At 37.8% G+C, this 26893-nt stretch overlaps 1 long non-coding RNA gene across 1 annotated transcript in view; it reads left to right on the top strand.

The window, feature by feature from the left end:
• The window catches only part of LOC129532039 (uncharacterized), a 51160-nt gene that overhangs the window by 15820 nt on the left and 8447 nt on the right, over nucleotides 1-26893 (top strand). The window contains exon 2 of the long non-coding RNA XR_008677631.1: nucleotides 15263-15311. This is a non-coding gene — a long non-coding RNA (uncharacterized lncRNA). The remainder of the gene's footprint in view (nucleotides 1-15262; nucleotides 15312-26893) is intronic.

Raw genomic sequence — 26893 nt, 5'->3', positions numbered from 1 at the left:
GGGGGAAATCCTTTCAATGGCTTGAAAAGATCCCTATCTTGGGAGAATTGACCTTCTTATTTGCATTTTGTTTGCACAGATCTTATTTGCATTTTGTTTGCACATTTGAAGGACTACATTAAATATTTACTTGTCTCACATTATGAAAACAATACAAAAATTCACAGGACACAGGGCGGCATTGACAACAGAGGTGACAGGTGAAAGGTGGAGAGAAGAATGGTTAGGCAGAGCTGAAACCACAGACTGATGAGGCCTGATCATCCTCTGATCTTCCATCTCTTAGAATCTCTTTTCTCACTCCATCTTTGGAAGAGTGAACACAGAACCAAGCAGCCAGAGCAGACGTGAATGACATCTTTGTAGCTTTTGTCATACAGTGTCCTCTGTGACACTGCCTTCTTTTTTCAGTGGTTTTGTTTATATTTCTTGCTTGTTTAATGGCCTAGATCTTATATTTTCTAAATTTAATGAGTATCTCCAAGTACAGTTTTTCTGTGCCAAATTTATTATTTTTTTCATATGCACGTGGAAGAAAATGCATTTTGCTTGTTAAATCTCACAGGCACATAAAAATAGGTTTTGAAAAATATGACGATGAAATAAAAGATAACAAGGAGGTTAGCTATAATTTTTATCTCAACATTTAAAACTTTGAGCCAATGAGGCTTTAATTCAAAAATGGAAAGAAATTTCTAATTCTAAAATTTTCCATTTTTTAATGTTCAGTGTTCATATACACAAACAGTAACTACAATAATATATGATTATAGAAAGTGAAAAGTTATCTCTGTGAAGGAGTATCAGTCTAAATTGAAAAGCAACTTTTGGTGTTATAAAAACCAAAAGGAAAGTAGACAGGTAAGATCAATATACCTTCTAATTTATTTTTTACAAGTGGCTCCTACAAGTTTCCAAAAATAGTATTGTATAAGTTCATAGTTACCACTTTTTTTCTAAATACATATCCCTCCCATCATAGTGCAGTCTGAAGGTCTGGGCTCAATTTCTGATAATGATTGTAGCAGTGAAAACAGTTTTCCTTTTTAAGTAAAAGACCTTTTTATATATGGCACCATTTTCAAAGGACATAAATAGCTCTGTCTGTTAAAAATCTGCCTTTAAATTCTATGCCACTCACATGACTGAAGAGACTATAATTTATAGGCCATATTCAGAGAAATAAACTTGTCCTAAACATCTGTCTATCTCTAAAGCTAAAAGCTTAAAAACCACTGTTGACCCCAAACCTGAGATTTTGTTACAAATGACACAGGAATTTGGCACAGGGAGGAAGCAGGGTCAGGCTGCTGATCAGGGCTGGCAGGGCGAATTCGTCCAGCTTCCATCAGATAGAGCCAATTTCCAAGTGCAGCTGACCACAGCTGTGCTCTCTGCCACATCAGGGAAAGTTCGGAGAGTAGAGCTTACTCTGTCATGAAAGCACTCAGTCACAATCCCAGGGGCCACCTTCTCAAGGGTTGGAACACAAGGTAGGACGTAACAGAAGGGCCAACAGAGAGTGACTGGGGCAAAAAGGGCATTTATTTCACAGAGCAACAAGTCTGGAAGCAAGGGCAGTTCTACAACAGAAGCAAGAGCTTCACAGTGACACTAAGGACCAGGGCTCCTTTCCTTTTTCCAGTCTCCTCTACTCAGAATTTTGTTTTTGTTCTCAGCATTTTGCTCTAGTGATTACAAAATGGCTGACTCAGTTCCAGGGTATTGTATCTTCACACAATCACTCTGAAATGCAGAAGAAAGACACATTCTACATGTGTCTCTTTATCTGGGAGGAAGAGCCTTCCCAGCAGCCCCAGCCAGCTGCCTTTCAGGTCCCTTAAGACCAGACTGGGTACAAACTTAAGCTCTGGCTGTACAGGAGGAAAGCAATATTGGGCATTTTCTTATCTTGCATTCTTGCCTGTCAAAGTCTGACAGCAAGATCAAGGTGGTAGCTGGGCACAGAACAGGAGCAGCTGCAGGGTGTAATTGGGTAGGCGATCAACAGTGTCACTTACAGAAAGTTAACAGCTTTAACGGCAGCCCTTTTTAAGCATAAACTTTTAAAGTGTGCTCCTTTATAACTCCATGTAACATTCCTTACCAGCATGCATTGCTAGCTTTGCACACTTAATAAATGAAAGGGCATATCTCTCTTCTAGGTGATAATGAGGACAGATGCATAAAATATTGGCATTTGCAAAATATTTTTTCCAAGTAATGATCAATAAAACTGGAAATTTCCGCATGATTGATTTTTTCTTAGATAACAATTCTTCAAGACCTTATCTAGATAGTTAAACCCTATAGCACAATATCCTCATACGTAAAAATGGGTATAGCATGAATAACATTGTAGAGAGGGCTGTATATATATACTTACTGTTAACAAAATGAATTTTTCTGACATTTTTTAAAAACTTGTATAAATAAGGATGTCAATTATTGCATCTTTCCCCAAGGGCAGAGTTTGCCTGATGGTTATCATGGGAGGGCCCCAGTTGGTCTGTGGCAGAAAGGGTACAATAATCACCACACCATTTCACTAGGTTCTGTCAATATTTGTTTGATTTCCCAAAGCTACAGTACTGCCTATTAACAGCTCAATTGCACAAAAAAGTTAATCAACATTTGCTACAGAAATACTGTGCTAGCTTTCATAACCTACTTTTAAGATGAAACATAGGTTCATAAGAGGGGAGAATTCATTAGGCTCTTTTTAGAAATTTTGAATCTACTGTGAATTGTTTTATGTACTTGATAAATAGGCCCACACAAATAAATGGCCATTGAGACATGTCACTTGACAATATCAAAAAACTTCCTCCCCACCCTCAACCTCACCCCCATCTGTCCTTACTCACAAACAGTACCCTCTCTTCACAGCTGTTTCAAATGATCAGTGAACTCTTCCCTATGTGCATGGAGGCAGTACAGGAAAGGGAACTAGAAGCTGCAGAAAACAATGGTTAAAGGACAGGCATGGTGGCTTCTGCCTGTACTCCCAGCACTTTGGGAGGTCAAGGTGGGAGGATCCTTTGAGCTCAGGCATTTGAGACAAGCCTGGGCAATATAAAAAGGTCTCATGTCTACTAAAATTACAAAAATTAGCTGGGTGTGATGGTACATGCCTGTAGTCCCAGCTACTCAGGAGGCTGAAGCAGAAGGATCACCTGAGCCCAGGAGGTAGAGGCTGCAGTGAGCCAAGATGGCACCACTGTACTCCAGCCTAGGTGACAGAGCAAGACTGTGTCTCAAAAAAAAAAAAAAGAAAAGAAAAGAAAAAAAGAAAGAAAGAAAAAAAACAACAAGAAAACAATGGTTAAAAAGCAAATTTGTTGCCTGGGAAAATCACTAATATCCAGTGTTCTGTTATCACATAGCAGAAAACAAGCCCTTCAGTTAGTGAGACTGGGTTGAGGGAGAGCAAGGCAAGCAGCAAGAGAAGGTGCTAGGGAAAGAGAACCCCAGAATGGTGCAGGCACTGCCTGGGAGCTTGTCAGAAATGCAGAGTCTTGGGCTTCTCCCCAGACCCACTGAATCAAGGTATGTATTTTAACAAGACCCTCAGGTGATTCCTGCACAGGTTAAAACTTGAGAAGCACTGCACAAAGGCAGGAGGCAGTAATTCCAAGGAATAAACCCTGCCAGAGTGTCATGCTTGGAGCCCTGACAGCTACCTGGGAGCAGTCTCAGCTGAGGTGAGAGGGACGTTAGGCATGTGGAACAGGCAAGCATAGGTGCCAAAAGGGTAACAGTGGTAATTGTGGTTATAGTTAGCTTTAATGAAACACTGACAGTGTGACAGGCACTACCGTACTACTTTCCATGCATTGTTTCTGATTTCACAATAACCCTGCAACGCAGGTATCATAAAGAAACGGAAACTCAGGGAGGTTAGGTAACTTGCCCTAGGCTCAGGCCAGCAAGTAACTGAATCTGGATTCACTCCTCAGTTTTGGAATCAGAGAAATCCAAGCTCAAATCCTCTGTCTACTTCTTATTAGAAATATAATTTTGTTGAGGTCGCTTCCAAGATGGCCGAATAAGAACAGCTCCAGTCTACAGCTCCCAGCGAGACTGACACAGAAGATGGGCGATTTCTGCATTTCCAACTGAGGTACTTGGTTAATCTCATTGGGACTGGTTGGTCAGTGGGCGCAGCCCACAGAGGGCGAACTGAAGCAGGGCGGGGTGTCACCTCACCCGGGAAGTACAAGGAGTTGGGGGATTTCCCTTTCCTAGCCAAGGGAAGCCATGAGTGACTGTACCTGGAGGAGCAGTACACTCCGTCCAAATACCATGCTTTTCCCATGGTCTTCACAACTGGCAGACCAGGAGATTCCCTCCCATGCCTGGCTCAGTGGGTCCCATGCCCATGGAGCCTTGCTCGCTGCTAGCGCAGCAGTCTGAGATCAACCTGGGATGCTGAATTTTGGCGGGGGAAGGGGTGTCTGCCATTGCTGAGGCTTGAGGGGGTTCTATACTCACAGTGTAAACAAAGCAGCAGGGAAGCTCGAACTGGGCAGAGTCCAACAGAGCTCAGCAAGGCCTACTGCCTCTCTAGATGCCACCTCTGGGGCAGGGCATATCTGAACAAAAGGCAGCAGACAGCTTCTCCAAACTTAAACGTCCTTGCCTGACAGCTCTGAAGACAGCAGTGGTTCTCCCAGCATGGTGTTCGAGCTCCGATAACGGACAGACTGCCTCCTCAAGTGGGTCCCTGACCCCATTGTAGCCTGACTGGGAGATACCTGCCAGCAGGGGCCAACAGACACCTCATACAGGTGGGTGCCCCTCTGGGAAAAAGCTTCCAGGGGAAGGATCAGGCAGCAATATTTGCTGTTCTGCAGCCTCCACTGGTGATAGCCAGGCAAACAGGGTCTAGAGTAGACTTCCAACAGACCTGCAGCTGAGGGGTCTGTTAGAAGGAAAACTAACAAACAGAAAGGAATAGCATCAACATCAATAAAAAGGACATCCACACCAAAAACGCATCCGGAGGCCACCAACGTCAAAGACCAAACATAGATAAAACCACAAAGATGGGGAGAAACCAGAGCACGAAGGCCGAAAATTCCAAAAACCAGAACACCTCTTCTACTCTAAAGGAACACAACTCCTCGCCAGCAAGGGAACAAAACTGGATGGAGAATGAGTTTGACGAGTTGACAGAAGTAGGCTTCAGAAGGTGGGTAATAACAAACTTCTCCAAGCTAAAGGAGCATGTTCTAACCCATTGCAAGGAAGCTAAAAACCTTGAAAAAAGGTTAGACGAATGGCTAACTAGAATAACCAGTGTAGAGAAGAGCTTAAATGACCTGATGAAGCTGAAAACCACAGTACGAGAACTTTGTGAAGCATACACAAGCTTCAGTAGATGATTCGATCAAGCGGAAGAAAGGATATCAGTGATTGAAGATCAAATTAATGAAATAAAGTGAGAAGACAAGATTAGATATAAAAGAGTGAAGAGAAACAAACAAAGCCTCCAAGAAATATGGGACTATGTGAAAAGACCAAATCTACATTTGTTTGGTGTACCTGAAAGTGATGGGGAGAATGGAAGCAAGTTAGAAAACACTCTTCAGGGTATTATCCAGAAGAACTTCCCCAACTTAGCAAGGCAGGCCAACATTCAAATTCAGGAAATACAGAGGACACCACAAAGATATTCCTCAAGAAGAGTAACTCCAAGACACATAATTGTCAGATTCATCAAGGTTGAAATGAAGGAAAAAATGTTAAGGGCACCCAGAGAGAAAGGTCAGGTTACCCACAAAGGGAAGCCCATCAGACTAACAGTGGATTTCTTAGCAGAAAACCTACAAGCCAGAAGAGAGTGGGGACTAATATTCAAAAGTCTTAAAGAAAAGGATTTTCAACCCAGAATATCATATCCATCCATACTAAGATTCATAAGTGAAGGAGAAATAAAATCCTTTACAGACAAGCAAATGCTGAGAGATTTTCTCACCGCCAGGCCTGCCTTACAAGAGCTCCTGAAGGAAGCACTAAACATGGAAAGGAACAACTGGTAACAGCCACTGCAAAAACATGCCAAATTGTAAAGACCATCAATGCTATGAAGAAACTGCATCAATTACCAGGCGAAATAACCAGCTAGTATCATAATGACAGGATCAAATTCATACATAACAATATTAGCCTTAAATGTAAATGGGCTAAATGCCCCAATTAAAAGACACAGACTGGCAAATTGGATAAAGAGTCAAGACCCATTGGTGTGCTATATTCAGGAGATCCATCTCACGGACAAAGACATACATAGGCTCAAAATAAAGGGATGGAGGAAGATCTACCAAGCAAAGTGGAAAACAAAAAAAAAGCAGGGTTGCAATTGTGATCTCTCATAAAACAGATTTTAAACCAACAAAGATCAAAAGAGATAAAGAAGGCCATTATATAATGGTAAAGGGATGAATTAAACAAGAAGAGCTAACTATCCTAAATATATATACACCCAATACAGGAGAACCCAGATTCATAAACTTCTTAGAGACCTACAAAGATACTTATACTCCCACACAATAATGAAAGACTTTAACACCCCACTGTCAATATTAGACAGATCAACGAAACAGAAAATTAACAAGGATATCCAGAACTTGAATTCAGCTCTGGACCAAGTGGACCTAATAGGCATCTACAGAACTCTCCACCCCAAATCAACAGAATATACATTCTTCTCAGCACCACATCACACTTATTCTAAAATTGACCACATAATTGGCAGTAAAACACTCAGCAAATGTAAAAGAATAGAAATCACAACAAACTGTCCCTCAGACCACAGTTCAATCAAATTAGAACTCAGGATTAAGAAACTCACTTGAAACTGCACAACTACATGGAAACTGAACAACCTGCTCCTGAATGACTACTGGGTACGTAACGAAGTGAAGGCAGAAATAAAGAATTCTTTGAAACCAATGAGAACACAAGACACAACGTACCAGACTCTCTGTGACACATTTAAAGCAGTGTGTAGAGGGAAATTTACAGCACTAAATGCCCACAAGAGAAAGTAGGAGAGATCTAAAATCAACACCCTAACATCACAATTAAAAGAACTAGAGAATCAAGAGCAAACAAATTCAAAAGCTAGCAGAAGGCAAGAAATAACTAAGCTCAGAGCAAAACTGAAGGAGATAGAGACATAAAAAATCCTTCAAAAAATCAATGAATCCATGAGATGGTTTTTTGAAAAGATCAACAAAATTGATAGACTGCCAGGAAGACTAATAAAGAAGAAAAGAGAGAAGAATCAAATAGATGCAATAAAAATGATAAAGGGGATATCACCACCAATCCCACAGAAATACAAACTACCATCAGAGAATACTATAAACACCTCTACGCAAATAAACTAGGAAATCTAGAAGAAATGGATAAATTCCTGGACACATACACCCTCCCAAGACTAAACCAGGAAGAAGTTGAATCTCTGAATAGACCAATAACAGGTTCTGAAATTGAGGCAATAATAGCCTATCGGCCAAAAAAAGTACCAGACGGATTCACAGCCGAATTCTACCAGAGGTACAAGGAGGAGCTGGTACCATTCCTTCTGAAACTTTTCTGATCAAAAGAAAAAGAAAAAGAAGGAATCCTCCCTAACTCATTTTATGAGGCCAGCATCATCCTGATACCAAAGCCTGGCAAACACAACAAAAACAAAGAGAATTTTAGGCCAATATTCCTGATGAACATCAATGTGAAAATCCTCAGTAAAATACTGGCAAACTGAATTCAGCAACACATCAAAAAGCTTATCCACCACAATCAAGTGGGCTTCATCCCTGGGATGCAAGGCTGGTTCAACATACACAAATCAATAAACGTAATCCATCACATAAAGAGAACCAACGACGAAAACCACATGGTTATCTCAATAGATGCAGAATAGGCCTTCAATAAAATTCAACAGCCTTTCATGCTAAAAATTCTCAATAAACTAGGTATTAATGGAATGTATCTCAAAATAATAAGAGCTATTTATGACAAACCCAGAGCCAATATCATACTGAATGGGCAAAAACTGGAAGCATTCCCTTTGAAAACTGGCACAAGACAAGGATGCCCTCTCACCACTCCTATTCAACATAGTATTGGCCAGGGCAATCAGGCAGGAGAAAAACATAAAAGGTATTCAAATAGGAAGAGAGGAAGTCAAATTGTCTCTGTTTGCAGATGACATGATTGTATATTTAGAAAACGCCATCATCTCAGCCCAAAATCTTAAGCTGATAAGCAAGTTCAGCAAAGTCTCAGGATACAAAATCAATGTGCAAAAATCACAAGCATTCCTATACACCAATAACAGACAAACAGAGAGCCAAATCATGAGTGAACTCCCATTTACAATTGCTACTAAGAGAATAAAATACCTAGGAACCAAACTTACAAGGGATGTAAAGGACCTCTTCAAGGAGAACTACAAACCACTGCTCAGGGAAATAAGGGAGGACACAAACAAATGGAAAAACATTCCACACTCATGGGTAGGAAGAATCAATATCGTGAAAATGGCCTACTGCCTAAAGTAATTTATAGGTTCAATTCTATCTCCATCAAGCTACCACTGACTTTCTTCATGGAATTGGAAAAAACTACTTTAAACTTCATCTGGAACCAAAAAAGAGCCTGCATTGCCAAGAGAATCCTGGGCAAGAAGAACAAAGCTGGAGGCATCACGCTACATGACTTCAAACTGTACTACAAGGCTACAGTAACTAAAACAGCATGGTACTGGTACCAAAACAGATATATAGGCCAATGGAACAGAACAGAGGCCTCAGAAATAACACCACTCATCTACCACCATCTGATCTTTGACAAACCTGACACACACAAGCAATGGGGAGAAGATTCCCTATTTAATAAATGGTGTTGGGAAAACTGGCTAGCCATATGCAGAAACCTGAAATTGGACCCCTTCTTTACACCTTATACAAAAATCAACTCAAGATGGATTAAAGACTTGAACGTAAGACCTAAAACCATAAAAAGCCTAGAAGAAAACCTGGGCAATAGCATTCAGGACATAGGCATGGGCAAAGACTTCATGTCTAAAACACCAAAAGCAATGGCAACAAAAGCCAAAATTGGCAAATGGGATCTAATTAAACTAAAGAGCTTCTGCACGGCAAAAGAAACTATCATCAGAGTGAACAGGCAACCTACAGAATGGGAGAAAAGTTTTGCAATCTATCCATCTGACAAAGGGCTAATATCCAGAATCTACAAAGAACTTAAATTTACAAGAAAAAAAACAACCCCATCAGAATGTGGGCAAAGGATATGAACAGACACTTCTCAAAAGAAGACATTTATGCAGCCAACAAACATATGAAAAAAAAAAAACTCATCATCACTGGTCATTAGAGAAATGCAAATCAAAACCACAATGAGATACCATCTCATGACAGTTAGAATGGCGATCATTAAAAAGTCAGGAAACAACAGATGCTGGAGAGGATGTGGAAAAATAGAAACACTTTTACACTGCTGTGAGAGTGTAAATTAGTTCAACCTTTGTGGAAGACAGTGTGAGGTTATACCTCACAATACTCTAGAAGCTGAATAAGTCTTATCCTCATTTTCCAGTGGCACAAACTGAAGCTGAGAGAGGGAATCTTCTTGACAAAATTATATATTTTTTAAAAAATATATTAAAAACATTAATATATAATGAAATGTTTACATACTTTTTTTATTAGACTTTAAGTTCTGGGTTACATGTGCAGAACGTGCAGTTTTGTTATATAAGTATACACGTGCCATGTTTGTTTGCCGCACCCATCAACCTGTCACCCACATTAGGTATTTCTCCTAATGTTATCCATCCCCTAGCCCCCCACCCCCAACAGGCCCTAGTGTGTGATGTTCCTCTCCCTGTGTCCCTGTGTTCTCATTGTATACGTACATATATGTATGTATATGTGCATATATATGCATATATATATGTATGTGTGTGTATATACGCATATATACACGTATATGTATATATACGTATACACACATAAATATGTATATATACACATATACATACATATACGTATATGTACATGTATATACATGTACATGTATATACGTGTATATATACATATACATATGCATACATATATGTATACATACACATATATAGATGTATACATACACATACATACGTATCCATACACGTATCCATATGTATATATACACGTGTGTGTGTATATATATAGAGAGAGAGAGAGGTGCTTATGTTTCCATAATAGTAAGATCATGTATGCATTAAATAGTAGTATATATTATTACTCATTCCAGTATAATTATTCCAGTGTATTACTAAAGTATAATTTTTAAAAGTTTAGACAATAATACTCATTCGACTATCTAATAACTACATATCAAAGACTGTATTCAACTCACTAATTAATGAAGAAACCAGTGAGATGTTAAACCTGGTTCAAATGAGAATTTGAGGAAGAAGTGTTTGTAGACAACTTAATAAAGTAAGGTTAGGATAAGACTGCTAGGTTATATACAAAACTGGTTAATGTCCTACAGGTTAATAAACTGTAACCTTTGGAATTATCTGTTTTCACAAAATAGAAATTACAGGCATGCATCACTTAACCACAGAGATACATTCTGAGAAATGTTGTCATTAGGCAATTTCATCACTGTGCAAACATCATGGAGCGTACTTATATAAACTTATGGTACAGCCTACTACACTCCGAGGCTACACAGTGTAAGCTTATTGCTCCTAGGGTACAAACATTTACAGCATATTACTGTACTGAAAATCTAGGCAACTGTCACACAGTGGTAAGTATCTGTGTATCTAAACATAGAAAATGTATAGTAAAAAAAATATGGTAGTGTAATGTTATGGGACCACTATGGTATAAGCAGCCTGTCACTGACCAAAATGTTATTCGGCATATGACTGTATTTGCATCTCAACCACACTTCCATGAGTGGTGAAAGGAGTATTTCCTGGTCTCTTAGCCTTACCACTTTCTAAACAGCTGGAAGGAGTTAGTTTTCAATCCTCCATATTCTTTGGACTTTCCTTTAAGTGTATTTTTGAAAGTCAAATAAAATGTGGGTTTAGAGAAATTCACAATTATCTGGAGTCATATTTGTGACTATATAGCATTGGTTCTTAGGATGCTCATACCGTTCAATGAACTTCAGAAGCAACTATATGTGGTAGAAAGGATCTTGGCCTGGGGGTAGTAAGAAGATCTGTGTCTATTTCAGCATTGCCATTAAATGGCTCGGTGACTCTAAGCCTCAACTTCCTCATCTGAAAATGAAGGGTTTGACTAGATGGCCTCTAAGGGTACAGGTCTCAAACTTCAGTGAGCATCAGTGTTACAGGGAGAAACTTGGTTAAAAGAAAAAAAAAAAAAGAACAAACAAATGTAGATTTCCAGACTCCACATCCAGATTCTGAGTCAAATCCAAGTCTGTTGTTGTTAGCGTGTGTTTATTTTAACAACAGCCCAGGTGATGCCAGTGCAGTAGTAGACTGCACTTTGAGAGACTTTCCTTGAAGGTCTCATCCAGCTCTAACCATCCACCACTCGGTATTCCAAGGAGGGGCCCCAGAAGCCTGGATTGAGCTGCTGCTGATCCTGGTCACAAAGAGTTCATGAGTATCCATGAGGATTTCATTAGTCACTTATTTCCTTTTAAGAGGCTACGTACATTAAGAAACCGTTACTGGTACAGCACTTAATGCTCCTGAAAATAATGTACTGTTATTGCAGAGGACCTTTCTGAAAGGATTTTAGGTTGAATATTGTTGAGCTCCAATTTATTGTTTTACTTACACAAGACCTCTGAGTGGTAAATTGCTGTATACATTGTTACAATGCATTATTTTTTCAGCTAACATTACAAAAGAGATTTTTCTAATCTAATGCAGCCAAGCATTGACAGTTTTCTGAGAGCTAAACCATAAACTGTCTTGAGCGGTTTGCCTTTCATCTTTGGTTATATTTTTTAATTGATTTTTCTAATACAGTGATGCAGGTCATTTAAGTGTGTATTAACAACATATAACCATCAGTATCAGACCTAGATAAGCTTATATTTGTTTGCTACAGGAAAACATGCTTATTCATTTCATTCTTTGTTTCTATAGGAGGCTAACAATGACTTTCATTAGACTTACATAAGTAGAAACGAGATTTAAATTGACAAAAAAGGCCGGGCACGGTGGCTCACATCTGTAATTCCAGCATTTTGGGAGGCCGAGGTGGGCAGATCACAAGGTCAGTAGATGGAGACAGTCCTGGCCAACATGGTGAAACCCCATCTCTACTAAAAATACAAAAATTAGCTGGGTGTGGTGGTCCATGCCTGTAATCCCAGCTACTCAGGAGGCTGAGGCAGGAGAATTGTTTGAACCCAGGAGGCAGAGGTTGCAGTGAGCTGAGATGGCGCCACTGCACTCCAGCCTGGTGACAGAGCAAGACTCCGTCTCACTAAATAAATAAACAAATTGATTTAAAAATCAAGGAAACTCAGACTTTGTACCTTATATACATTAAGAACTTTTTATGATCAAAGGACTAGAAAATTAGTATCTTGTTAGCAGAGTATATATGAACACACACACACACGCGCACTCCAAAATCACACACATCCAAAAAACATCAGAATTCTAATTAGAGAAAAACATAAGTAAACAGTGAAAATTCACCTGATGCTTAAATGTTACAAAAGTTTGTTATTCTTCAAGGTGGAATTTGGGCTTTCGTTTAGAATCTGATGAGCACTTCCTGCCAGGCCTAAAAAACAAGAGTACTTGGAAAGCCGAAATAGCAGAACAACTAAATTAGCTCTCTATCTCCTAGGGAAGACACAATCTCCCTAGTGGAAGGTGGATAGGAGATGCACAAATAATCCATGTTTAGATATGAGTGAAGATTATCTGCCCATCTCCCATCCACCATGTGGTGGGTGATTTCAACCAACTCCCATGACAGCTTTGAAGAAATGTTCCCATCCCCCACACCTCAGGGGCATCTCTATCTGTCACAAGCTCTAACAGCAAACAGGATAAATTCTTACTACCTCTTTGAGCAGAGCCCTAACCTCATCCAGAAGGCCTCTATTTTAAACCTTTTCTTCCCAATAACACCAATCTTCCATTTATCTGGAATTTTCTTTCTCACCTGCTTCACACTCCCTCCTTTTCATATGCCTGTGGATGCACAGGAGATCTGTGTAGAGAAAAAGAATGTTTGCCGCCCATCTTCCCTTGTTGTCCTTATTGGCAAAGACTCTCCTAAGTCAGATGAAGGAATTGCTCTTCAGTACCTTGGTTGAAGCACATTCAATAATTTACCTAAGAGGTTCCTTATACTCTTTTAAAGTAAACTTTGTGATAAAGTATAACAAATGTAATACAAAACAGCGCACAAATCTCAAGCATGAAGGGTGAAGACACCCATATATTCAGCACTACATCAAGAAACAGAAAATTACCACCACCCTGGAAACACCTCATGTCCACTTTTAGTCACTAACTCTAACGGAAAACCACTCTTATTACTTCTAATACCATATATTAGTTTTGCTTGTTTTTGAAATTCATGTAAATGAATTCATGTATTATGTACTCTTCTTTGACTCTCTTCTTTAGTTCAACATTTTGTTTATGAGATTCATTCGTGTTGCTGTGGCAGGAGTTTATTCATTTTCATTGCTATATGCCATGCCATTTTACAAATACACCATAATTTATCTAGTCTACTTTTGATGGATATTTGGTTTATTTCTCATTTGGTGCTATGATAAACTGTGGGCTATGAACAATCTCATATATATTTTTTGGTGAACATGTAATTGCACTTCTGTTATATATAGAGCCAGGACTAGAACTGCTGGATTATCTTTAGCAGATATTGCCAAATAATTTTCCAAGATAATTATACCAATTTACACTCACACAACAATTACTTCAAATCTGGGTGCATACTATATATTATTATGGTTTTAATTCATTTGCATTTCCCTGAAGTTCAATGAAGTTAAGCACCTTTCTATATCTTTAGGATAATTCAGGTATCTACCTTTATGAAGTGTCTATGTAAATCTCCATTTTCTATTGGGCTGTCTGCATTTTTCTCAAATAAACTCCGAAATTCTTGGGATAAACTCTACTTGCTTCTATTGACTATTCATTTTATATATTACTGGATTTGATTTACAGTTTTGTTTAGGATTTTTGCTTCTAAATTCATTAAAGAGATTGGCTTGTAATTTGTCTTGTAAACTCCTTTTTAGGCTTTAGTAGCAGGTTTACACTGACCCCATCAAACAAGTTGAAAAGTATCTCTTTTTCTGCACTCTAAAATGGTTTATGTAAGGTGGGTATTATTTATTCCTAAAATGTTTAGAATAATTCATCAGTGAAGTAACATGACCCTAGGGTTTTCTTTGTGAAAAGGTTTTTAATAATGGATCTGATTTCTTTGATAAAATAAAAAGATCCTTAATAACAAAGTGAATTAAAGGTTTTTTAGAAATTTGTCGATTTCCTCTAAGTTGCCAAATTCATTGGCATAAAGTTGTCTATAATAATCCAGTTTTCTTTAATATCTATAATGACCTGTAGCAGTGCCCACTTTTCATTCTTGATATTAATTTGTATCTTTCCTTTTTCATGAATGGTCTTGCTAGAGTTTTATCAATTTTATTAATCTTTTCAAATTTTAGCTTTGTTGAAATTTTTTTCTATTGTAACTGTTTTCTATTTTGTTGACTACTTGTTTTATCTTTGTAATTTTTCTTCTGTTTTATTTGTGATTGCTGTTCTTTTTCTAGTTTCTTGAAATGAAAGCTTAGCTTATTCCTTTTCTGTCTTCTTTCCTACTACATGCCTTTAAGCACTTTAGTTGTATCACATCAGTTTTAACAAATTGTATCTACTTCATCATCCAGTATACAGTATTTTCTAATTTCTGCATGTGACTTAGAAGTACGTTGTTCAATTTTCAAAAAGTTGGGAATTTTCTAGTTAATTGGTTTCTAGTGCAATTCCACCATGGTCAGGGAACATATTCTGAATGACTGAATTTTAAAAATCCATTGAGGCTTGCTTTATGACCTAGCATATGGACAATTTTGGCAAATGTTCCATTAGTACTTGAAAAAATTAGTATTCTGACATTGCTGGGTGCATTGTTTTATACATAAACATTAACTAGAGTAGGTTAATTTTATTTTTCAGATCTTCTGTAACCTGATTCTTTTGTCTAACCCATCACCTATTAAGAAAGGTGAGTAAAGTCCCCAAGTATGATTGTGGATTTGATTCCTCTTTTACTTCCATTATCTTTTGCTTTATACACTTTGAAACTATATTATTGGGTGGCTATAGATTTAGAATTATAATATTTTCCTGGTGTACCTACTCCTTTATCATTACAAAATATCTTTCCATCGATTTTAACACTTCTTACCTTCAGGTAAGTGTCTGAAACGTGTACCTTTTCTCTGGTTAGTATTTACATGGTATACCTTTTATCATTCTTTTTAAACTTTCTGTGTCCTTACATTTTAGGCATACCATTTTTAATTAGAACATTGAGGTTTTTTTAATCAAGTCACAAATTCTTAAATGTTCAATGGTAATTCTTAATCCATTTTTATCTAATATAATTGTGATAAATTGGGCTTTATAGTTACCATTTTTCTGTTTGTTTTCTATATGACCTATTTTATACTTTTTCCTTCATTCTTGTTCTTTTATTAATCAAATATTTTTGTTGTTATTTCATTCTCCTCCCTATTACCTTGTATTTATACTTTCTTCTAATATTTTTTCAGGATTATCCTAGAGATTACAGAATGCGTCCTTGGCTTACTATAATAAGATCAAATTATTTCTTTCACCACTTCCCAGAGAACACTAGACTTTAGGTCACTCTAACTCTACTTAGCCCCTCCCACCTTTTACATGATTTTTTAAAATTTCTCTGTATATTATAAGCCCAATAGATATTAATGTTAATGGTTTTTAACAATCAAGACTTGTTTAGATTTACTTGCATATTTACCTCTTCTGATGTTCTTCATTCCCTCTTGAGTTTCTGTTTTTCTATCTGCAGTGATTTTTCTTTGGATTAAAGTACTTCCCTTAGATTATTTTTAGTGAAGGTCTTCTAGCAAAAAATTCTCTTAGTTTGTGTTCCTCTAAATATATCTTTATTTCAATTTGTTTTTGAAGAATGTTTTTGCTGGGCATAGAATTCTATGTTGGCAATATAAACCAAAAAGTGAGACATATCTCAATCGATTTAGAGGTTTATTTTGCCAAGGTGGAGGATGTACCTGGGAAAAAGAAATGCCAGTTACTTTAGAAACGCCAAGTTACTTTAGAAATGCAATATCTATAATCTGTGACTTTTTTCCAAGATGGTTTTGAGGACTTCAGTATTTAAAGGGGAAAGAGTGGGCAAGAGGAGACAGAGGAAAGAAAAAAAGAGGGGAGGGTAGGCAAAGACCCAAGTGGTTACATTTTTGTGAGGCTTTGGTGCTAACTGAATCTGTATTTCACATGTGAAAATACGGGAGTGGGGGGAAATTCAATTATGCATTGTCTCATGCTTAGTAACTCTACACTTTACATAAGGTCAAGTAAGCATGTGAAATTACAGCTGTCTGTTTGGGAACAAAAGCAGGCAGTTTTTTGTTGGGTTTTTTTGTTTTTGTTTTGTTTGCATGACTCAGTTCCCAAACTTAACTTTTTCCCGTTTACATAGTGCATTTGGGGTCCCAAGATTGTATTTTCCTTTCACAGCAGATACTTTTTTCCATCACTTTAAGATGCCATTCTATTGTCTCATGGCTTTCATCATTTCTGTGATAAATCAGGTTCAAATTCTTTTTGTTGTTCCTTTGAAGACAATTAACTTATTTTTGGTGCTTTAAAATTAATCTCATTGTCTTTGGTTTTCAACAGCTTTTAATGTGATATGACTTGGTTATTTTTCTTTTATTTATCCTGTTTGTATTTGAGGCACTTCCTAAACCTTTTGGTTCATCAGTTTAGGAAAAATTTTTACTAATTATCTTCTAATGTTGCTTGTGCACTCACCTTTTTTATGTACTCAATTGACATATGTGATATAAAATGTTAACTGTTTTCCATGTATCTCTAATGTTCTTTTCTATACTTTTTTTTTTTTAAGACAAGGTCTCACTCTGTCACCCAAGCTGGGATACAATGGCATCACCACAGCTCACTGCAGCCTCGACCTCCACAGGATCAGATGATCCTCCCACCTCAGCCTTCTTAGTAGCTGGGACTACAGGCACACACTACCATGCCAGGCTAATTTTTGTATTTTTTTTGTGGAGACAGGGTCTCCTTATATTGCCCAGGCTTGTCTCAAACTTCTGGACTCAAGCAATTCACTCAGCCTCCCAAAGTGCTGAGATTACAGGTGTAAGCCACCACACCTGGCCAATTCTTTTTTTCTCTGTGCTGCAATTTATTTTTCTATTGACTTGTCTTCCAGTGCACTAATCATGTCTTCTGCTCAATCTATTCAGCTGTGAAACTCATCTATTGTGTCTTATTTTTTATTTCTAAAATTTCCATTTAATTCTTTTTTAGTAAATTCTAATTCTTTGGTAAAATTTTCCATCTTGATTCCTATTTTCCTTACCCTGTCTCTACTTTCTTTAGCATCCTAATGATAGTTAAGATCCTTGTGTGTTAATGTCAATATCTGAATCAACCATAGGTGTATTTACATTCTCTATTTTTTTCTCTTATTGTTGGTCATATGATCCTATCTCTTGGCATACCTAGTAATTTCTTTAGTGAACACTAGACAATATATGTGTGTATACAGGTGTACACACACACACACACAAAATGGAAGCACCATATAATGTTAACTTCATCTAGAAAAAGTTTGTCTTTCCTGTGCTGGAAAGGTTAGAAACTGATCAACCTAATTTGATCAAGGAGTGAAATGACTCAAGGCTGACTGCAATTTTGTATGACTAAGTCTGCCTCTGGTTTACTTCACTCCTGGATAGGTCCTGAACTCTTATCCTTGTGTTTCAGCATGGCAGGACTGCTGAAATCTTTTATGTTTTTTTGTAGGCTTTCTGCTTAGCTTCTTACCCTTCTGAACCACAGCTTTAAATTTTTAGCAAATGCATTGAGCTCTATGTATTGACTATGTGTCCATCTCAGTGTTCTGCCCCATGCTTTCTTAGCCACCCCACTTTCCCTCTCACCACTGCAAAATTCTCTGCTGGTTTTTCTGTCCCCCTAGCAGTGGCCTTCCCTCTTGGAGGCAAATTTCAGATTTTCAGCCTCTGCCCCATTCTCCGGGGTAAAATAAACAGATGCAGACTATTGGCTGCAATCTCTGAGGTTGCTCCTTTTTTGAATATTCCTCCTCCCCTCAGCCTTGGTTGCTTCAGTAGCACTCCAATGCCATGAAATTAATTGTTTTGTTTCATCTAGCTTTTCTAGTTGTTTTGGGCTAAAGAGTGGTTTGTTGCTACTACTTCAACATAACCAGAAGCAAAAATCCATCATTTTTTTAATGAGTTCTGGGGAGCCCTTGTTAAGGAACAAAAAAAGGACTGCTGGAACATACATCCTTTGGAGGGTTTCCTGGGTCATGTTTTACCTCAGTGTGTACAAGAGGCAGTATAGTTGGTTGTAACCATGACTCTTCATTTAAGTGCTGAAAAACATAGGCCAGCCATTGAACTTTTTCTGCTTAAAAAGTGAGGACATTATCTTCCCTTCTTGACAGAACTGTCATGAAAAATAAATATTTATTTAAGAGTTTTGGAAAGGTAAACATGACATGTGTTATGTATACAGTCGGTCCTACAATATCAAATGTTTGTTTCTCTAGCTGTTCATTGGATGAATGTCTTTCTCCCCCAGTTAGATTGTAAGCACTTTAAGAGAGGGCCTGTGTCCTCTACTTCCATCTTATTTCCTGTGGTTTCAAGCTTTGCGTGACTCACAAAATAGTCATCATTTAAGTGTTTTACTTTTAAAAAGCCACCTTCCCCCATGTCTGTCCATATTAAAGTATTCTGGAAGGCAAGCTATCAGCCTTGCTGTGGTGTGAATGTTTCTGTCCCTTTAAAATTTATGCATGGAAATCTCAAGCCCCAAAGTGATGGTAGTGAGAGGTGAGGCCTTTGGAAAGTGATTAGGACTTGAGGACAGAGACCTTATGATTGGGATTAGCACCCTTATAAAAATGAGACCCAGAAAGCGAGCCCACCACTTCCACCTTGTGAAGACACAACAAGAAGACATCAACTATCAACCAGAAAGCAGGCACTCAACAGACTTCCCAGCCTCTAGAAGGACAAAAAACAAATTTCTGTTGTTTATAAGCTACCAAGCTTATGATATTGTGTTATAGCAGCCCAAATGGACTAAGAAAAGCCTCATTTGGATTTCTGTCAATCTATGTTGGTAAACAACAGCTTTGGGATTTGTAATGTTACGTGCTGACAAATTTAGAGGACCAATTTTGATAATTAGTTTTTATTTTCTCTTTCATCCTTTAAACTAATAAAGTCTTAGGGTAAAGAAATTTCAACAGCATGAAACAGTAGTTGACTTCACTTGCTGATGATCATTAGACCCAACTTGTTTTTTTGGTAATTACTAATATGTGGTAGAAGTGGATCACCTCTCTTAAAGACAGGGTACTTAAAGTGAAATGCTTCTATGTACCCATTCAATCTCCACCTCTCTCCACCAGACCCGTGCTCTCATCTAAAAACAAAAGGAACCAATTACTTATTCCAAGGTAGTCTTGAAAATCATTTAGACATAATTAAAGCTTGCAATATCCTGTAAGCAAGTACTATATTCTAATATTTTCTGCCAAGAACTGAATTTGCTAGGCATGACACATTTATTTCTGGCAGTAGATGTACCAAAACCTACCAACACCAGGGAATTAATAAATACCACAGCCCTCCTATGGAGCAAGTTGCATGAATATTTAATAGGAAATGCATGATGAATTTCTTGCATGATTATGCAGAAAAACATTTGGGAATGATTGCAGCTGTTACATGAACTAGCTCAGTCTCCCCCATCTCTGTCTTTATCAATCTCAATATTGTACTTTAACTTCAGCAGTAAGCTATCTCCAATGATGAGTATTGCAGACACCTGTCAACATTTTAGGACATGTGTGACTCTTTATATATGCTATCTGTGTGTGTGCCTTACAACTTTCAGTGGTGCATTTTGAGGGAACTGAGAGAGAAGGTGAAATAAGCTAAAAGGTAATAGCTGTCACTCTTATGGGTGTGTCACATTTTCTCTGACAAGACCTTTACATCTCCACCTAAGCCCTGTGAAAATCTAATCTAATCTAAATTTGATAACGGTGGGATTTTTGCAGATTCTTAGTTGTTTTCAGTATTACAAAGATGTTTTTCTTCCTTCATGTGTATTGTATATCCTTTAACCATCCTCCCCTTCAAAATATGTACCTTTTCAGCAGGTAAAATAGTCCTTTAACATTTTTTAACTTTCTGGCACATTCATAAGATTGAAAGATCATTGAACAACAAAAATTTTTTAAATCAAGAATTAGAAACAGAAGATCATTTATCAAATTTGAACAGGGAGGCCAAGTCAACATGTTTTGAAAGCCAGTCGGTTTGGGCCCTCCAGAGCTTCAAAGGGCATCTCTTTAAAATAAAAGCCGCTTTTTTATTCCATTCAAATTTCCCAATTCATAGTCAATCTTCAGCATCCTGTTCCCAGGAAGTGGGGATTCCAGAAAACCCTCAAACCCTGGAACCTCCACAGACAGAACACAATGTTATCAAATCACATGCTGGGAGCTCAGACAGGCCCAGATTTTGACAATAGCTTGTGACCTTCTAATGAATTGCAGGTGACACAATGTCTATGCCCTCTAAAGCAATTGAGTGCTTACTAAATGCCATTAAAGAGTTGGCACTCCTTAAATTATCAAGTGGTAATTATATTATTGGCTTCATAACAAGAAGAAAATCCTTCTAAATTACATATTTGTTCCCCAAGTGTGGTAGTGAGATGAGTGATACCTACAAAAATGGTGACTTACTTTACTGCTCTCACATGTTGGAATCTATTTTTGGTAAGAGCTCTGGTCAACCTGGACAGAGGCTCTGCAATCACAAAGATAAATGCATCCTCACTGAATCATATGTTTCTGTCTGAAGAAAGTGTAGACACAAGAGAGGATGTGGTAAAAATCCAAAAATTTCAAGATGTGCACCCAAGTTAAACAAACAAACAAAAAATCATGAACAACACTAGAAAGCAACTTCTTTTTCCAAAAGTTAAAATGTCACAGTAAGGCAAGACAGTTTCTATCCTGGCTTCCCTATTTCCCACTGGAATCTGAATGTCTAATATGTGTGCATCCTTTGACAAGCTCACCAGAAAAGGCCATACAAGGGTTTCCCACTATTGAGGACATCCAGTGCTGCACTGCAAAACCCTTACAAACACGTTACACACAGAACATCCCCTTGTCAGCAAAAGTGAATACTCATCCTTACCCATCACAGAACCTTAATCAGCAGCATAGTGCCTCGGTGATATAACTTAAGGTGAAATAGACTCACATCACCCCCACCTTCCATCTTGCCAAAGTCTAAAATTAACAACCAGTTCTTGTGCAAAAAATCAAAAAGGAAAACTCATCGTGTGCTAGAATTAACCTAAATGCTTTATTTATGGGGGTCTATCTTTGGTACTTTTAGAATATTTATATGCAGGCAGAAATATGTAGATTCAAGGAGAAGAAAGCCAAAGGGCCTTTGCTGTGCTGCACAGATACAGTTGAAATGAATTCCAATCTGACCATTAGATTATTTCTATTGTTAAAACATAAACTTTAGTTTGTGATGATGACTTAGTATATATCTTATTTAGAGCATGATTATAGAATGGTAGAGAATTCTAGTTCTAATGATCCCTAATGACCTTTTTCTTAACCCAGCACTATCAGGTATAGTCAATTAAAATGGCCAAAATATTTACACTAACTCACCTAAGAAAAGGTATTTTGAGGAAATTGTCCTTGCTTCTTTTTGTATCTTGCAGGAGAGTTCAGTGTTATCTCTCTCACATGAATGAAAATGAGAAAATGTTCTTTGTAAATGAATAATACTGTTTAGAGCTAACCTGCAATATGTTAAATTTTATATTTGGAAACTGACTTGACCCAACTCAGACTTGCTCTAAAGGAGGCTGATTCAAGCCACCCATTGGGAAGGGGCCAAACAAAGCACAGCCACCAGTTTCCTGTTGCCTGGATCTTTTATTACATTGGCTCATTAAAACTCCTTGTTTGTATTTGCATTTTACTCTTGGGCAATTTTACAACATAGAATAGTGATAAGCTTGCAGGCTGATCCTACTCATTATGTTTAATCATGACTGCAATAAGGGAGATCATCGTATCATGCCTCTATCTCAAATACACTGCAGTGATTTTAAAATAGAATCAGTACCTTACAATAGCCTTGGCACATGCTCTCTCTTTTTTCAAGATGAGTGCTTGAAACATAAAATAAAAGGCATACAATGAAGTTGGAGAGGTCCCCATTTTTAATCAGAATGTATGATTAAAATGAGGGGAAAACCTTATTGGAAAGCAAATGTGTGGAGAGAAAGAGAGAGAGAATAGATGAATATCATTGAAGAGTTTAGCTGATCTTCTGTGGCTGCCCCACACATCCCTACTTCAAGACATCCACCTGACTGTGGCCCAAGAGGACCCTCATGTTGTCTTGGGTTGGTCTTCTGCACATTCAGGTTTATATTGTAGTTTAAGAGAGCCAGTGCTTCAGTTTCTGGCATCAGTTACTAATTTTCTTATGTTAATGAAAAACACACATCAGCTCCTTGAAATTCCCAAAAGCGGCATCAGTTTTGCCACTAATTGCGGTACTTTTGGGGTGGTGGAGGGAGAGGGGGAGTGATTCCAATAGCATTAGTTGGGACAGGGTTCTTTGCCTCCCTGAGTGGTCCTCTAACTGAAAACATTTGTGACTTGCTCCTTCTGGCCTTGAGTTCTCATGAATTTTGAGAAATTGGAAGCTCCCAGGAGCACCAGAGCATGATGAAATAATGGAACTCTGGAGGAACTCTAGAGGAACTCTGACCTACGAGATATGAGGAAGAAAGTCTGCCTCAAACTTCAAACCCCAGCAGAAGGGAATTTGAGACATATCCATTTGATCTTCTGTCTCAACCTAACAAGATATTCCTCTTCAGGGCTAAATGCACTCCTACAGGCTCTTCCAGCAACTGATATCTTATGCATGAGAATATTCTAATGAATGTGACAAGCACAAATATAATAAATTGATTTTCTATGAAATGTAATTTTTGAAATAACCAGAGGACTTTGGGATGCTGAGAATTCCCCCCAAAACTTAGGGAGAATCACTAAAGTGGGAATTTGAGGGATTTTTCCTCCCCCGAAACCCACTTAGAGCCTTTCTCATTCTAGTTACCAACACATAAAAATTAGCTTTGCTCAATAGAATGTGTTCTATGGATAAAAACAGAAATGTCACAAAAGGGTTGAATACCCCATTATACATAATATCTCAACTTTTGCATACTCAAAACACACATGCTCAGCAGACACTTTGCTAAAATTATTTGCTGCAAAACATGAAGCAGGCAGGAAGCCTATGCACAATGAATTGATTTCCAAGTCTTATTTGTGGCTGATTTGAGGTTAGAGAGCATTTCTGTGCTGGGTGGAGTGGTAAAATGAATGTTTATTGTTTAGGATTTAAAAGGTCCATTATCATTCAGGCTCAGTAAGGTTCTGCCACACAAAACTGAGTGCCAGGCCAGCAGGCAACTGATTCAAGTGACAAGAGGTGAGCTGCAACAGCCTTTCCATGTTAATAAAACATGTCCCAGCACTCAGAAGGAACTCTAGCACAGTATGAGAGCAGATAGAATTTATTAATCAGAACTACCGTTAACTCTAATTATAGACTGCCCCCAAGTTACAAAATAAATGGATGCCTTGGAAATAAAGCAATGTTTTGTATATTGAATCCCATATTTCCACTGAATCCTCTTATTATAATTGAAAGTGAGTTTTAATAGAAAAAAGTCTAATCCCATTAATAGAGACTGCCAGATAGCTCCCTATCCAATTTCCCACTTTTAACCTTGTAATCTTTAGTTCTGGCTGAAGTGCTTGTCCAGGAGTCAGGAACAATGGCATCTGGTTCTGATTCTGCCAGTCATTAAATGTGGCACCTTAAGTCAGTCAGCTTTCTCATCTGCACAAGAGGAGGTGTTAAACTTGATCAGTTCATCACAAATGTTGGGAATCTTCTGAAAGCTATGGACCCCCTCCTCAGAAAGATACATGTACACACATACACAAGACCTGTGGGAATCAATTTCAGGAGTAAATCAACAGAAGCCTATTGAAGAATCCTAGGTTTAAAATCCCTGAAGCAGATCATCTAAAGTAATTTGAGCTTCAAAACTTTCTGTGATTTTGGTTTCTCGACCAGCTTCTGCATGGAGATAATAAATTACAGACATTAGTTGCATTGACAGGTCTAATGTGTGTGAGTGAGTGAGTGTGTGTGTGTGACAGGGTCTGGCTCTATCGCCAGGTTGGAGTGCAGTGGCTCAAACTCAGCTCACTGCAACCTCTACCTCCCAGGCTCAAGTGATCCTCCCTCCTCAGCCTCCCAGGTCTATTCTTGACTGACCAAGATAACTGTGTACCCCTTTCTTCGTGTCAGCTGCCTCTACACAGCATGGGCAGGAAGAGACTTTGCTTTAAGTAACACATATTCTGGTATATCACATACCAGTCTGTACCACCGTAAAATAAGGGACATATGTATGAATAGACCAAAATTTCAAACGCTGCAAGTGCAAGCAGATTGCCTTCAATAAGCCCTATGGCATGATGTCACTCTGGAGTGACGCCACAGAGCCTCTGGGTCTAGCAGCAGTGTTACAGTGCACAGCTTTCCATCTCCACATCTTGTCTAAGCTGTGGAGTTCTTGCTACCATTTTGAAACATAAAAGCAAATCATTTGACATTACACCTAAACAAACTGCTCTTTTAGTTTTTAAAAGTACCATGCAATATATTTAAAACCCTCCTTCATTAAAGCACTCATGTCATCCTTGATACTATAATCCCTACCTTCGATTTATCCTTAAATATAATTTAAATACAATTTGAGGATCTGAGGAGGTAGAGACAGAGAGAGGATCGGGATGAGGATGAAGATCAGAGGTAAAATGGGGGTCAGCAATAGCATTGGTATTAGTAGCTAAGGACTTTCTATTTAAAAGGCACTGAATTCACATGCTTTTCTTTCACTACATTTAGCAAAACTTGAATCCCAAGGAGTGTTTTTTAGTCCCTGTAAAGCCCATATGCATATTAAGAAAGCTTTACACCTCCCCCCACCCCCCAAAAAAAAGAACCTTGAGGAAATCAACTCAGAATTACTTTGAGAAGTTTGATATACCTAGTAATTATATACCAGAAAAATACAAAATAGTAAATATTAAGTCAGCTGATGTCTGCCCAACATTGGGGCACTAAAATTAGTTTCAGTATTGACATCACTAGCCAAGTGACAAGGTAACAGTACTGCAGTGGGAAAAGATATTTATAATACATACAACCAACTCTATCCAGGATTTACAAAGATGTCTACAAGTCAGTAGGAAAAATACAGCCAATTCAGTAGAAAAATGGTGAAGGAACTTGAAGATACACTTTGAAAAAGAGAATCTCTAATGGCTAATGAATATAAAAAAAAATGCTCTATCTCATTAGTCATTAGGAAAATGCAAATTCAAATCTAAGCAAATACCACTATCCAGTAGAAGACACAAAAGGGAAAATGGTTGACAATACCAACTGGAATAAACATGTGAAACAACTGGGACTTTCATACACAGCTGGTAGGAGACTAAAGTTGAAGCTACTGTTGGACCCAGCAATTTCATTCCTAGGTATATACCCAAGTGAACATGCACATGTACAAAAGAATGCTCACAGTAGCATTAGTCATAATAGACCCAGACTAGAAACATCTCAGACATTCAACAATAGAAGAATGTATAAAGATATTGTAATATAGTCACACAATGGGAAATCAAATGACAAACTACATTTACAGGCAACAAAACTAGTGAATTTCACAAACAAACCAAAAAAAAAAAAAGCAAAAGAACCAGACACAAAAGAATATAACTGTAGGAATACATTTTATGAATTTCAAAAGTAGGCAAAACTAAACTGATTTCAGAATTTAAGCTAGTGGTTACCTTTGGGGAAGACGGAAGGGAGAGTGATTGAGACAGCATTCAAGAGACAGTGCTTCTGTGATTTTTAAATTTCTTGATAAAAGTGGTGTTTTCACACATGGAATCATTTTGTGATAGTTTACTGCAGCATGCATTTATAATCTGTGCACTTTTCTGAACATATTATTCTTTAAAGAATAGTTAAGAGAGAAAAAGAACATAGCTTTGGGGATATATACAAGATTTCAAGTGTTGAAATCTTAATTTCTCACTTGCAAACTGTGACTTTGGCAATTTATGTAATTTATCTGAGCCTCAGTTTCTTCATTTTTAAAATGAAGATAATAGTGATTATCGGCTTTGTATTACTGAATGGAAACATTCATGAAAATTATTTAGCACAGTAAATGTTTGCTGATCTAGTCTATCCCCTCAGTTTACAAATGAACAAACCAAGAGACAGAAGTGACATGTCTTGTTCACAATTCCTACCTAGCCTGTTGTCAGAGCCAGAATTTGGGCTTATA

The sequence above is a fragment of the Gorilla gorilla genome, chromosome 11, assembly GCF_029281585.2.
Source record: "Gorilla gorilla gorilla isolate KB3781 chromosome 11, NHGRI_mGorGor1-v2.1_pri, whole genome shotgun sequence".
In the NCBI taxonomy this organism is placed as follows: domain Eukaryota; kingdom Metazoa; phylum Chordata; class Mammalia; order Primates; family Hominidae; genus Gorilla; species Gorilla gorilla.
This window is presented reverse-complemented; position numbering and strand designations above follow the sequence as displayed.